The sequence below is a fragment of the Hyperolius riggenbachi genome, chromosome 11, assembly GCF_040937935.1.
Source record: "Hyperolius riggenbachi isolate aHypRig1 chromosome 11, aHypRig1.pri, whole genome shotgun sequence".
Taxonomy (NCBI): Eukaryota; Metazoa; Chordata; class Amphibia; order Anura; family Hyperoliidae; genus Hyperolius; species Hyperolius riggenbachi.
Genome location: NC_090656.1, coordinates 96,457,616 through 96,469,930, shown reverse-complemented (window position 1 = coordinate 96,469,930; position 12,315 = coordinate 96,457,616). Strand labels below are relative to the sequence as shown.

Genomic DNA, 12,315 nt, shown 5'->3' with positions numbered 1-12,315 from the left:
AGATAAGCTCTTATACTACATGAAAGTGGTAAGATTGAACAATCAAGATTGTATGGTGTGTGTTGAGCCTTAGAGTTCCTATGTTTTGCTTACCTTGTATTTACAAATATGTTCTAGAGTTTTTTCTAGTTAAGTTACAGATGTCACTTTCTGATAGGTTTGAACACTCCAGGTCTTTTCAAGTACATGTATCCCAGGTGCTCACATGCTTAGTATTAAAGGAATCTATAATTGCTATAGCAGCGTTAGTTTCCCAATGCCCCTGAAGATCACGTCCATAAATGTGAGAGGCCTAAACGTGGCCGTTAAAAGACACTGGTTCTGGAGAGAAATTAACTCATTCTCCCCATATAATTTTTGCACAGGAGACTCATTTATTAGAACAAGACACCCGACTGTGCGCTAATCAACTATTCCCTACGATTCTCCATAGCACTTTTTCCCAAAAAAAAAGGGGAGTATTAATTGCTTTCCATAAGGACCTAAAAATTTCCATTTCTAAAACTATAGTAGACCCTTTGGGCAGATTTATCATATTTATCGGCCAGATCAATGACCAACTCTATACATTAGTCAATTTATATAGTCCCAACCAAGGGCAGAAAGCATTCCTGCAAAAACTCTGCGATAGAATTAAAAAAGAGAAACAAGGCAGAGTCTTATTAGGAGGGGATATTAACGCAATAATATCACAGATGGATTCCTCTAGTAAGAGGAATAGTCTCCCAATTTTTATTGATAAGCAAATTAAATGGAATGGGTTGTATGATCCCTGGAGAATTTTTCATGGTAATGAAAAAGACTATACTTATTTCTCCTCAGTCCATAAAACTCATTCTCAAATTGATACATTTTTGACAGACAGAGTACTTTTGCAGGATGTAGTCAGCACCTCGATTGGTACCAAAACCCTATCTGACCATGCTCCGATCCACATCTCTATCAAAGATGGCCCTCTACCTAAGAAACCAACTTTTTGGAAGTTGAACAACTCACTTCTACTAGATGAAAAGTTATCTGCATTGGGGAGAGACCTACAAGAATTCTTCTCTATCAACTCTAATCAGGAAGCTAGCCTGGCAACGGTGTGGGCTTCACATAAAGCCTATATCAGAGGCAATTTTATTAGACAAGTGGGCCCAGATAAAAAAAATCAGAGCTCTAAAATATAATGACCTTCTCTCTCAAATTTCTATGAAAGAAAAGTTGATCAAGCAAAATTTTTCTCTTTCTCTAGAAAAAGTTATTTTCTCCTTAAAGGGACTCCGAACAGTGCAGAAACTATGGAAAGATGCATATCATTTTAAAGCTCTCTTTCTCCTCTTTCCAATGATATATAAACCACCACCCTACGTCTTTTAGTTTTCGCTATTTTCGCGATTGAAATTGCCGCGGCCGCGATTTCGATCGCGAAAATAGAGAAAACTAAAAGATGTAGGGAAACGATTTAGGTGTCCTCAGAAAGAGGAGAAAGAGAGCTTTAAAATGATATCCATCAAGCCATAGTTATATTGTATTACACAGGACGACACTTTCCCCAGTGTCAGCAGCTCCATTCTGCTGAATGCAGCTGCTGACTTTGACAAAAAGTCGCCCTGTGTAATACAATATAACTATGGAAAGATGGATATCATTTTAAAGCTCTCTTTCTCCTCTTTCTGACGACACCTAAATCGTTGCCCTGCGCCTTTTAGTTTTCTCTATTTTTGCGATCGAAATCGCGGTCGCGGCAATTTCAATCATGAAAATAGCAAAAACTAAAAGGCGTAGGGTGGCGGTTTATATATCATTGGAAAGAGGAGAAAGAGAGCTTTAAAATGATGTGCATCTTTCCATAGTTTCTGCACTGCTCGGAGTCCCTTTAAGGGAACAAATTAGAACCCATATCCAAGCCTCATATGACCATATGCTCCAAAAAAGCCAATTTAAATTTCTACTCTCAAGGGAACAAACCCAGCAAATTACTCGCCAAAGCATTACAGCATAAAAGAGTTAAATCTATGATACACCCAGTAACTAAGACTAAGGTAACTATTCCCAAAGACATAGCAGAACTATTTAGCGAATACTACGCTAACCTTTATAATATCAATCGGGACCCTAATACATGTCAGCCCTCCACACACTCTATAAATAGCTTTCTAGACTCTATTAAGCTCCCCCAAGTGTCACCTGATCAATTAAGAATTCTGAACAGCCCATTCACAGAAGGGGAAATTAGGAAAATTATATCACAGCTTAAAAGGAATAAGGCTCCAGGCCCGGACGGCTTCACAAACGAGTACCTCAGAGCAATGATAGACTTAGTAGCCCCCCAGTTAACCCTTCTCTTTAACTCATTTGCGGAAGGACTTCCGATCCCCAAAGAGTTTTAAGAAGCGACCATTACGGTCATCCCCAAACCAGGGAAGGACCACTCGGACCCAGCTAGCTTCAGACCTATCTCTCTCCTCAATGCAGATAGCAAGTTATATGCTAAGCTGTTAGCAAATCGTTTGAAGGATATAACTCCAGATCTATTAAACTATGATCAAGTTGGCTTCACGAAAGGCAGACAGGCCAATGATGGCACGCGGAGAATGATCGGACTGCTTAGACACGTGGAGCTCTGTCAAACGCCTTCTCTGCTCCTAACCCTGGACGCTGAGAAGGCGTTTGACAGGGTGCACTGGCAGTTCCTCAGATCTACCCTCTTGAGATCCGGCTTTTCAGGTCCAATCCTTACTGCTATTATGGCCCTTTACTCTCTCCCCTCGGCCAGGGTCAATGCAGCAGGTTTCCAATCTAGCCCTTTTGATATATCAAACGGGACTAGGCAGGGATGCCCCCTATCCCCCCTCATTTTTATTTTAATAATGGAAACTATAGCACAAAAAATCAGATCCAATAAAGAGATAAATGGAATACGCATTGGTCAATCTCATCACATCATCAGTTTTTTTGCGGACGATGTTGCATTGATCCTGGCCGACCCGCTCAAGTCTCTAGATCAAGTAATGGCAGACTTAGCTTCCTTCTCAAAGGCCTCGTACTATAAGCTTAATCACCATAAATCGGTAATACTAGGACTAAACATTCCCCCCCCCCCAACAAGATCAGTAATTGAAAGAAAATATAGATTTATATGGGCCGAAAAGGAAGTGTCATATCTAGGGATCAAGTTAACAGCTAAATCAGACGATCTCTTTTCCAGCAACTATATTCCCCTGCTAAGTTCAATTAAACAAGAGTGTAAAGAACTATCTAAGACCTGGCTATCGTGGTCTGGCCGCATAGCGACCTTCAAAATGTTGATTTTGCCAAAGATTTTGTATGTCTTTAGAACCGTTAACATTCCTCTGCGCAAAACCTTCCTATCAGATCTGAGGAAAAGCGTAAACCATTTCATATGGATGGGAAAGAACGTAAGAGTCCCATACAACATACAAAAAATTAGGAGGTATGGGGCTGCCATCAATGGAAACTTATTATCAGTCCACGTTACTGGATATGGTCAAAAATTGGTGGACGGTCCCCGCTAATAAACCATGGAGTGACATGGAACAAACATTGCTTGACAGTCCTCTAAGGCAGACCTTAGAAGCAGTATTACTTGGGGCAAAGACCCCCCCTTCCCAATATCCAACCATTCAGGCTCTTCTCTTAGCCTGGGAACATTTCGTTAAATTTCCACCTAACATCTCTCTCACCCATAGTCCCAATATTTCGCTGTCAGTTCTCACCATTTTCAACCCACACCTAAACCTATCCCCCTGGAATAAGGTCAATATCAACTCACTAAACCAACTGTTTCGAGAATCTAGTCTTAAATCTTATGAGGAACTCAACAAAGAATTTCAACTACCCCTATCCCAACTCTTCACCTATCACAGAATTTTTAGCCTAATCAAATCCAACAAGATCAAAATCCCACAACTTCCTAGTCAAATATTAACTGCCTTGAACAACAAAGGCCTTACTGAGGTAGTAGGAGGCATTTCCACTTGGTACGAATCTATTATAACAGGGAAAGAATCGACATTAAGAAGATTCGCATTGGCGTGGTCCAATGATTTACAAACAAATATCACTGAACAACAACTCCGCAGGTCCACATCTAAAATACTTAAACTATCAAAGAATAATGCACATTGGGAACTGTCCCGTAAAGTGTTATTTAGGTGGTACCTTACTCCTAGAAAACTTGCCTCATTCTCAGCAGACAATTTACCTCTCTGCTGGCATTGTAAGGCCTCAGTAGGGACGTTACTTCATATGTTATGGGAGTGTGGAAGTATAGCTCAGTTTTGGAAACAAGTAGAAGACCTAATTAAGAATCATTTGCTACCCAATATACGCTTATCCGCTAAATTAGCTCTCCTGCTAGTAGGGGTGGAGGAGCTTCCATTAAGCGTTCAGCCCCAGATCACACATATTTTAATGTCGGCTCTCTCACAAATAACCTCTAACTGGAAATCCGCCTTCGCTCTATCTACTATACAATTAAGGTCCCAAGTCAACTCCAACCTCGACATGGAATACAAAATTAGATTAAGGTCTTCAGGAGACCACAAGGCCTTTATGCTTCCAAGCACCTGGCTAGTCTTACCAAATTAATTTCCATTCATATCTTGAAATTCCTGGGTACATCCTGTAGTAAGTAGATTCTAGGTATCTAGTTTTTACTCCTGTTTCGTTTAAGTTTTATATGTGTGTCTGTTCGACTGTTCTTATATTTTCCTTCTGGGGTAAACATTGTCTAAGAGCATCGCCATGCAGGCCCCATTTCCCCTTAAGGGATTCCACAAACTTAAGCTTACACTCTAGATCAAACAATTTAACTACACTGATATCAAGGGCCGCAAAGGACCACCTGACTTGATACACTTTTCAGAGGTCTTAGACTCTGGGGGTTACCTAGTAAGGGTCCTGTGAAAACCTCCAGTACTAGACCAACATATTAGGAGTGTTTTGTGTATTAGCAATATCTATGTTTAAAAGGATTTGTTAACAGCTGCTATAAAAGACCTGTATGACTCTTTTTTGAGATGTAGGAAATGCTGGCCGTGTGATCCCCCCCCCCCCCCAGTGTGTCCCAGTATAGTTAGTATAGTGCCCAGTATAGCTAGTGAAGTGCCCAGTATAGCTAGTATAGTGGCCAGTATAGTGCCCAGTACAGCTAGTAAAGTGCCCAGTATAGCTAGTATAGTGCACAGTATAGGAAGTATAGTGCTCGGTATAGCTAGTATAGTGCCCCAGTATAGCTAGTATAGTGCCCTGTATAGCTAGTATAGTGCCCAAGTATAGCTGGTATAGTGCCCAGTATAGCTAGTATAGTGCCCAGTATAGGTAGTATAGTGCCCAGTATAGGTAGTATAGTGCTCGGTATAGCTAGTATAGTGCCCAAGTATAGCTAGTATAGTGCCCAGTATAGCTAGTGAAGTGCCCAGTATAGCTAGTATAGTGGCCAGTATAGTGCCCAGTACAGCTAGTAAAGTGCCCAGTATAGCTAGTATAGTGCACAGTATAGGAAGTATAGTGCTCGGTATAGCTAGTATAGTGCCCCAGTATAGCTAGTATAGTGCCCTGTATAGCTAGTATAGTGCCCAAGTATAGCTGGTATAGTGCCCAGTATAGCTAGTATAGTGCCCAGTATAGCTAGTATAGTGCCCAGTATAGGTAGTATAGTGCTCGGTATAGCTAGTATAGTGCCCAAGTATAGCTAGTATAGTGCCCAGTATAGCTAGTATAGTGCCCAGTATAGGTAGTATAGTGCTCGGTATAGCTAGTATAGTGCTCGGTATAGCTAGTATAGTGCCCAAGTATAGCTAGTATAGTGCTCAGTATAGCTAGTATAGTGCTCGGTATAGCTAGTATAGTGCCCAAGTATAGCTAGTATAGTGCTCAGTATAGCTAGTATAGTGCTCAGTATAGCTAGTATAGTGCTCAGTATAGCTAGTATAGTGCTCAGTATAGGTAGTATAGTTCCAGGTATAGCTAGTATAGTGCTCAGTATAGTGCCAGCCAGGTATAGCTAGTATAGTTCCCAAGTATAGTTAGTATAGTGCCCAAGTATAGCTAGTATAATGCTTAGTATAGCTAGTATAGTGCTCGGTATAGCTAGTTTAGTGCCCAAGTATAGCTAGTATAGTGCTCGGTATAGCTAGTATAGTGCCCCCCGCCTACTCTGCCTACAGCTTCCTGTCATCACACAGCAGCCGCCGTGGAGCGAGCTGCTGTGAACTATTTACATGCCCGGGAGACGGAGAGGGGACTATTGGAAGCCGCACAGCAAGCTAATAGAAACGGGGGGGGGGGGGGGCGACCTACGACCAACGAGACTCGCAAGCAAGCCGACTCCCCAACTTTTGGCCTACTTTTGGGGGGTCAAAAATTCGGCTTGCTTGCGAGTATATACGGTATATATATATATATATATATATATATATATATATATATATATATATATATATATATATATATATATATAAAGGGTATATAAAAAGGTTATAAAAAAAATATAAAAAATGGTTACAAATGGTCATGGACGGGAGTACTTGCATCACACTTCAGCCTGGTCATCCCTTTCATCCACGTTATCATAATTTCCCCCATATTCATTAAAAGATCTTTCATCATACTGCACTAAGGCTGTATACACTGCGCTAAGGCTGTAAAACATGTCCTTATCACTGGAAAAATACAACAGGCCAGCAAGAACAAAACTATAAGAACAGTCAAAATAAGATGCCAAAACTCTGAAAAAATGAGGCCCAGCTCCTAAACCAGTCCTGCAACCAGTGTTATTGGGTTTGAAACACCAGAGTTTCGTTTCAGTTCTTCAGATAGATCTTTTAACTGTTGACGAGTTACTGTCACTTTTCCATCAGGGGATGTGTTGTCTGGAATATAGGTACAACATTGTTCCCCAAAAAATTCAAACACACCACCTTTTTCTGCTAATAACATATCCAGTGCAATTCTATTCTGTAATGCTGTCAGTGATGTTGCTTTCAGTTGTTCTGCTAAACATTCAGTAGCATCTCTAGTATAATTAACACATCTCTGCTGATTATAGTAAATATAATTAATCCAATCCAATAATTAATCCAATCCACATTTTTGTTAATCGACGGCCAGAGAAAAATTGATTCAAAACCTGCAGCAATTTGGTTCCTGGCCTTGAACTCATCTGGCACACCTCTTGGCACCCCTATTGCATCAATATACACATGTGGATCCAAACTCCCTTTTGGTGCCTCTCTGTTATTCCGGTATGTCTTTTTACTCACTAGGGTTTTGAAAGATTCATAGGACAGTATAGTTACATGTTCTATCATCCAGACAGGGGCACACAATCCCTTCCAGTCTGATGATAATAATGATTCTTCTTTTAGGTTCACAAGTGTACCAGGTATCCTCTAACTGCCACTCAGTTCCTGAACTCAACCCTTTACCATTTGTTACTTCCAATATTTTACTACAGTACTTGGTCATTGGATAGTCACTGGGGGCAGACTCATTGCAACACGTAAGATTGCTAGCTGTAGGAAATGCACGCTGCGGTGTACCCGACACTTTTATACGGGTTCTCCTTTTTTGTGCAATTTTGTGGTAGGTTCACATTAGTCATACTCTGTATCATACATCCTCATTCAGTCCCACTTGCTACTATTGGTACCAGAGCAACCTGCGGTCTAGCTGCTGCACATACAATACAATCAGACACATTCATTTGGGTTGCAGTAATTTGCCAGTAATCTAGGGGGCGGCCTTTTTCCTTTTACTAAAACCATATTACTATTCATGTCCATCTTGTCATTACTGTTTAATGGGGGTGGATCAGTAGTCTGTTGAGGATGGGCAGTCATTATCATGGTCATAATAACATAGGGATCTGTTCCTGCACCTTGGCTTGTGACTGAATTTTCATGTAGTTTATCCCCACTGTTATCCACCAGAAACAAACCAATGTAAGCATGGCTGCTGTCATTACTATCCAAAATACTCCTCCTTCTACAGTGTTGGACCAACTTGGTTCAAGAAAGGTAACTCTCCTAGGTGGCGGTTTCAGCCTTTCAGGTGTCTGTCCCTTGAGCTTCCCCGTCTCAAGATAAAGCTGCCATGGTGCCACAGGGATTCTCTAATATTCCTGCAGCCTTTGAGGTTGTGATCTTGACTGAAGCTCAAGCAAATGTTCTTGTCACTTCAGGACCCCAAATTCCCACTCCTCTATTCCTGTGATGCTAACTATACTGTACCTATAAGGAGGCTCTGAGCTCTTTTGCAGTGAGTGATATGAACCCAAGTGCTATTAGAACCTGAAATGGCCCCTCCCATCTTGGTGTATTCCAATACTTTCTTTTTGGGATACTTAATCAAACTGCAGGTATACACTATACACTACACACTTTGCCTATCTCTTTGGTGGCTTTGCTGAGTTTGTTCTTAATTATCCCATTAACTCTCTCAGCACCTCCTGCTGACTAAAGATAGTACACACAGGGCAGGCATGTAGTGAAGGGGGACTGTGTCCGTCTACCAAGCGGAACGTTGTGAGTTCGACTCCTGGATCACCTGGCATGGGCAAAAAAAAAAAAAAAAAGATAGTACACACAGTAGTTTCTGACATCTATATACAATGAGATAGTCAGGCATGTTATGACGTCATTTACTGAATGGCTACCGTTATCACCAATCATTTTCTCTGGGATCCCCCATCTTAGAATCACTTCTCTGGTAAAACTTTGGCTACTATTAATACATCTGCTTAACTAGTGGAAAACACTTCTATCCACTCTAAAAACACATTTAATATTAACAAATCGTACTTTTTACCCTCTTATGGTGTTAGTTTAATATAGTCAAATGTGAAAGGGATATGCGCCATATGGGATGTGTCTTTTGGCTGATCGTAAACCTTTAGCTGAGTTGTTTTGAGCACATAGGGTGCATTGGGTACAGAAAGTTTTTCTAAAAAGGATTATATACCCTATGCAAAGTACCTCTGTTCAATTATAGCCATCATCCCTCCTGTTGACACATGTGAAAGCTCATGTGTCATAATTACAAATAATCTGAACAAAATACAGGGTATACAAGGTCTTGTACACACCACCCATAAACTAGTCTTTGTTTGTATAGCTCCTCCCTTCACCTACTTAAAGAGAAACTCCAACCTAGAATTGAACTTTATCCCAATCAGTAGCTGATACCCCTTTTACATGAGAAATAGAATGATTTTCACAAACAGACCATCAGGGGGGGCTGTATGACTGATTTTGTGCTGAAATCCCTCCCACAAGAAGCTCTGAGTACTCTGGGCAAACTGCCACAATGTAACAATGTTCACAGACAGGAATTAGCTGTTTACAGCTGTCTCTAACAGCCAAAACAGCTAGCAGCAGCTACATAACCTGCCCACAGTAAAAATGTCACCATGTAATAAATGTCAGAATGTAAATCGGGGAGAGGAAAGATTTTACAATGAGCAAACACTGACTAAATCATTTATACATAATTATGGTAAAAAATGAAGCACTTTTTTTACTACATTATTTTCACTGGAGTTCCTCTTTAACAGCCTCTTGCTTAGGGCTTGGTCCTGGGAGCTTAGTAAGTCAGTGGAATGTAGGGTGCTTTCAGACTGTTCTTTTAGACTGCAGGTCAATAGAGGGTGTTGTGGTTGCAGCTAGTTTAACCGCTTTATCTGCCTGGTAGTTGCCACGGGTAACAGGGGAATCATCATTCTTATATGCTGTACACTTACAAATTGCCAGTTTCTTGGGAGCCTGGATAGCTTCCATGAATTATAGAAGCAACTCTTTGTGACGGACAGGCTTCCCTGTTGCTGTCACCATACCCTGTTGGTGCCACTAGGCTGCAAATGTATGCTCGGTTGAAAAGGCATACTGACTGTCAGTATAGACAGTGAGGGATTGATCCCTGTGCAGCAGACAGGCTCTAGTGAAAGCGTAGAACTCTGCAGCTTGAGCTGAAAGTTTAGAAGGAAACTTTTCCAACGTCACTACTGCATATACAACTGAGTTTTCTCCATTCTCACCTCTGCTTGCAGAGCCGTCCACTAAGATTACTTTTCCCTCCTATGGAGGCTTTCTCTGGAGGTCTGGACGGGGGAGAAAACTACGGTGGACATCTTCAAAACAGTTATGTCAGGACAGATCATCTGATGACAAAGATAACAAAGTTGCAGGGTTCAGGGTGGTGCAGCGTTGGACAATAATATGTGGTTGTCCAAGCAAACTGGCTGTGCAGCATAGGTGGCTGGCAGGCATTAACAGTACCATCTCTTCCTGTAATAACAGTACATAGACGGCATGGGGTATATTTAGCAATTAGCTAGCACAATACCTGCGGTACAGTCTATAGCTTTAACGGTAGATATAACTGTTTGTACACAGTGTGGCAATATGTTGGTGACGGCATGGGGGGGGGGGGGGCAGAGTAGTAGGCTAAAGGCCTCATCTTGTCACTCCACTGGGAAGGTTTGGTGTGTTAAAATACCCCATCAATATTATTCTACTCTACCTTTTCTAACATACCCATTAACTGTAAATGTATGGCGTCATACAGTGATCACATTATAATTCAACAGTCAATGATCCATGTTCTACAGTAATCAATTGTACCCAGAAAAGTCATTATATCTGTCTTTGTAATTGGGGTTGGTATTGCATGTATAACAGCTACTCTATTATTAAATGTCTAGCCTTCTGGTTTCACCCAAATAATTAAAAAAATAAACTTTTTGTTATAAGGGGTCTGCCAAACCAATGCATCGCATTAAAATGCCATTACAAAGCAGAAAACACATATTTGAAGCTGTTGGTGCCTCTTGAGTCCTGTGAACATCAAGGTGCAGGATCTTCCATAGGATTACAGTTATGTATAAACCTTCTATTCAGCCTCCCCTAACCAATGCTCACGAGCATACATGGCTGCAGTGAGCCAAGAACTACAAGAATAGTAATTTGCAAACCGTCTTGTTTACTGATGAGTGCTGTGCAACGCTGGATGGTCAAGATGGATGGTTGGTGGATGGCCACCATGTCACAGCAAGACTGGGACATCAGCAAGAAGGTTGGCAGAGTCATGGTTTGGTCAGAATCATGGGGAGAGAGCTGGGCAGCCCCTTTAGGGTTCCTCAAGGTGTGAAAATGACTTCTGAAAAGTATGTGGAGTTTCTGACTGTCCACTTTCTTCCATGGTACGTAAAGAAGAACCGTGCTTTCCATGACAAAATCATCTTGATGCGTGATAATGCACTAGCTCACAGTGAGGACCTCATTCTCCCCTGACCACCATCTTAGCGAGAACCTTTGGATCATCCTAAAGCAAAAGATATATGCGTGTGGGAGGCAGTTTAGATCCAAACAGCAGCTCTGAGAGGCTATTCTGACATTCTGCAAAGAAATTTAAGCAGAAACTCTCAAAAAACTCACAAGTTCAATGGAAGCAAGAATACTGAAGCTGCTATCAAATAAGGCGTCCTATGTTAATACATAACTTGACCTGTTAAGATGTTTTTGATTGAAATAGCTTTTGATTATAGTAAATATGACCTACTAATGCTGCAAATTCAACAAATGACCATTTTCTGATCTTTACAGCCTATTATACAATGTTTTAAAACTCTGTTGTGCATTATAATTTGGAACAGTGCATTTTAAGTTTTTTTTTCTGTATTTAAAAAAAATCCCATTATCATGAGGAGGTTTATCAGTAACATTTGAATTGTGCTCCACTGGTTGATGACTAAAAGACTAAAAGATGATGCTGACTGCCACTTGCATCCACTATTTAGGAAAATCATAGGGAAATATAATTTATGTAATAATGGAACGTGGTGTATATTCTTATACCTAAATAGTATTTTCTGGGAATCTCAGTCTTATTTTGTGTTTAAAAGCTAAAAAATAAGATTACGTTTTTTATTGTTTCAGCTGAATGTTAACTCAGCCTCATGGTCAGAGGAACAACAACCAACTTTATTGAGACACAACATTAACATACAGCTAGAATGCAGTACTAGAATTGTACTGTAGGTGGCAGCAGCTATATAAATCTATATATCCTAACATCTCCCTTCTTTTGCAAATATAAGTAAATGCTAAACATAAGACAGTTTGTGGACTGCTGCATCTAAGGAAAAAACAAGTTAGAGGATGTAGTCTCTATATTTCAAAGGTGTTCTGATAACTCGAGTTCGAGTGCAACGAGGGGGTGCAGAATCATCATCTGCAGGTGACCCCAACTCCGATTCATTTAGCAATGTATTGTCAGGTATGTTCACAGCTGGACTGTCCCTGTCCGTCG

General features: G+C 40.8%; 1 protein-coding gene and 1 long non-coding RNA gene across 3 annotated transcripts in view; one reads left to right on the top strand and one right to left on the bottom strand.

Moving 5' to 3' along the window:
• The window catches only part of METTL15 (methyltransferase 15, mitochondrial 12S rRNA N4-cytidine), a 392,224-nt gene that overhangs the window by 322,706 nt on the left and 57,203 nt on the right, over positions 1 to 12,315 (top strand). The gene's annotated exons all lie outside the window — the stretch shown is intronic.
• Positions 1 to 12,315, bottom strand: part of LOC137538000 (uncharacterized) — a 55,733-nt gene that overhangs the window by 27,059 nt on the left and 16,359 nt on the right. The gene's annotated exons all lie outside the window — the stretch shown is intronic.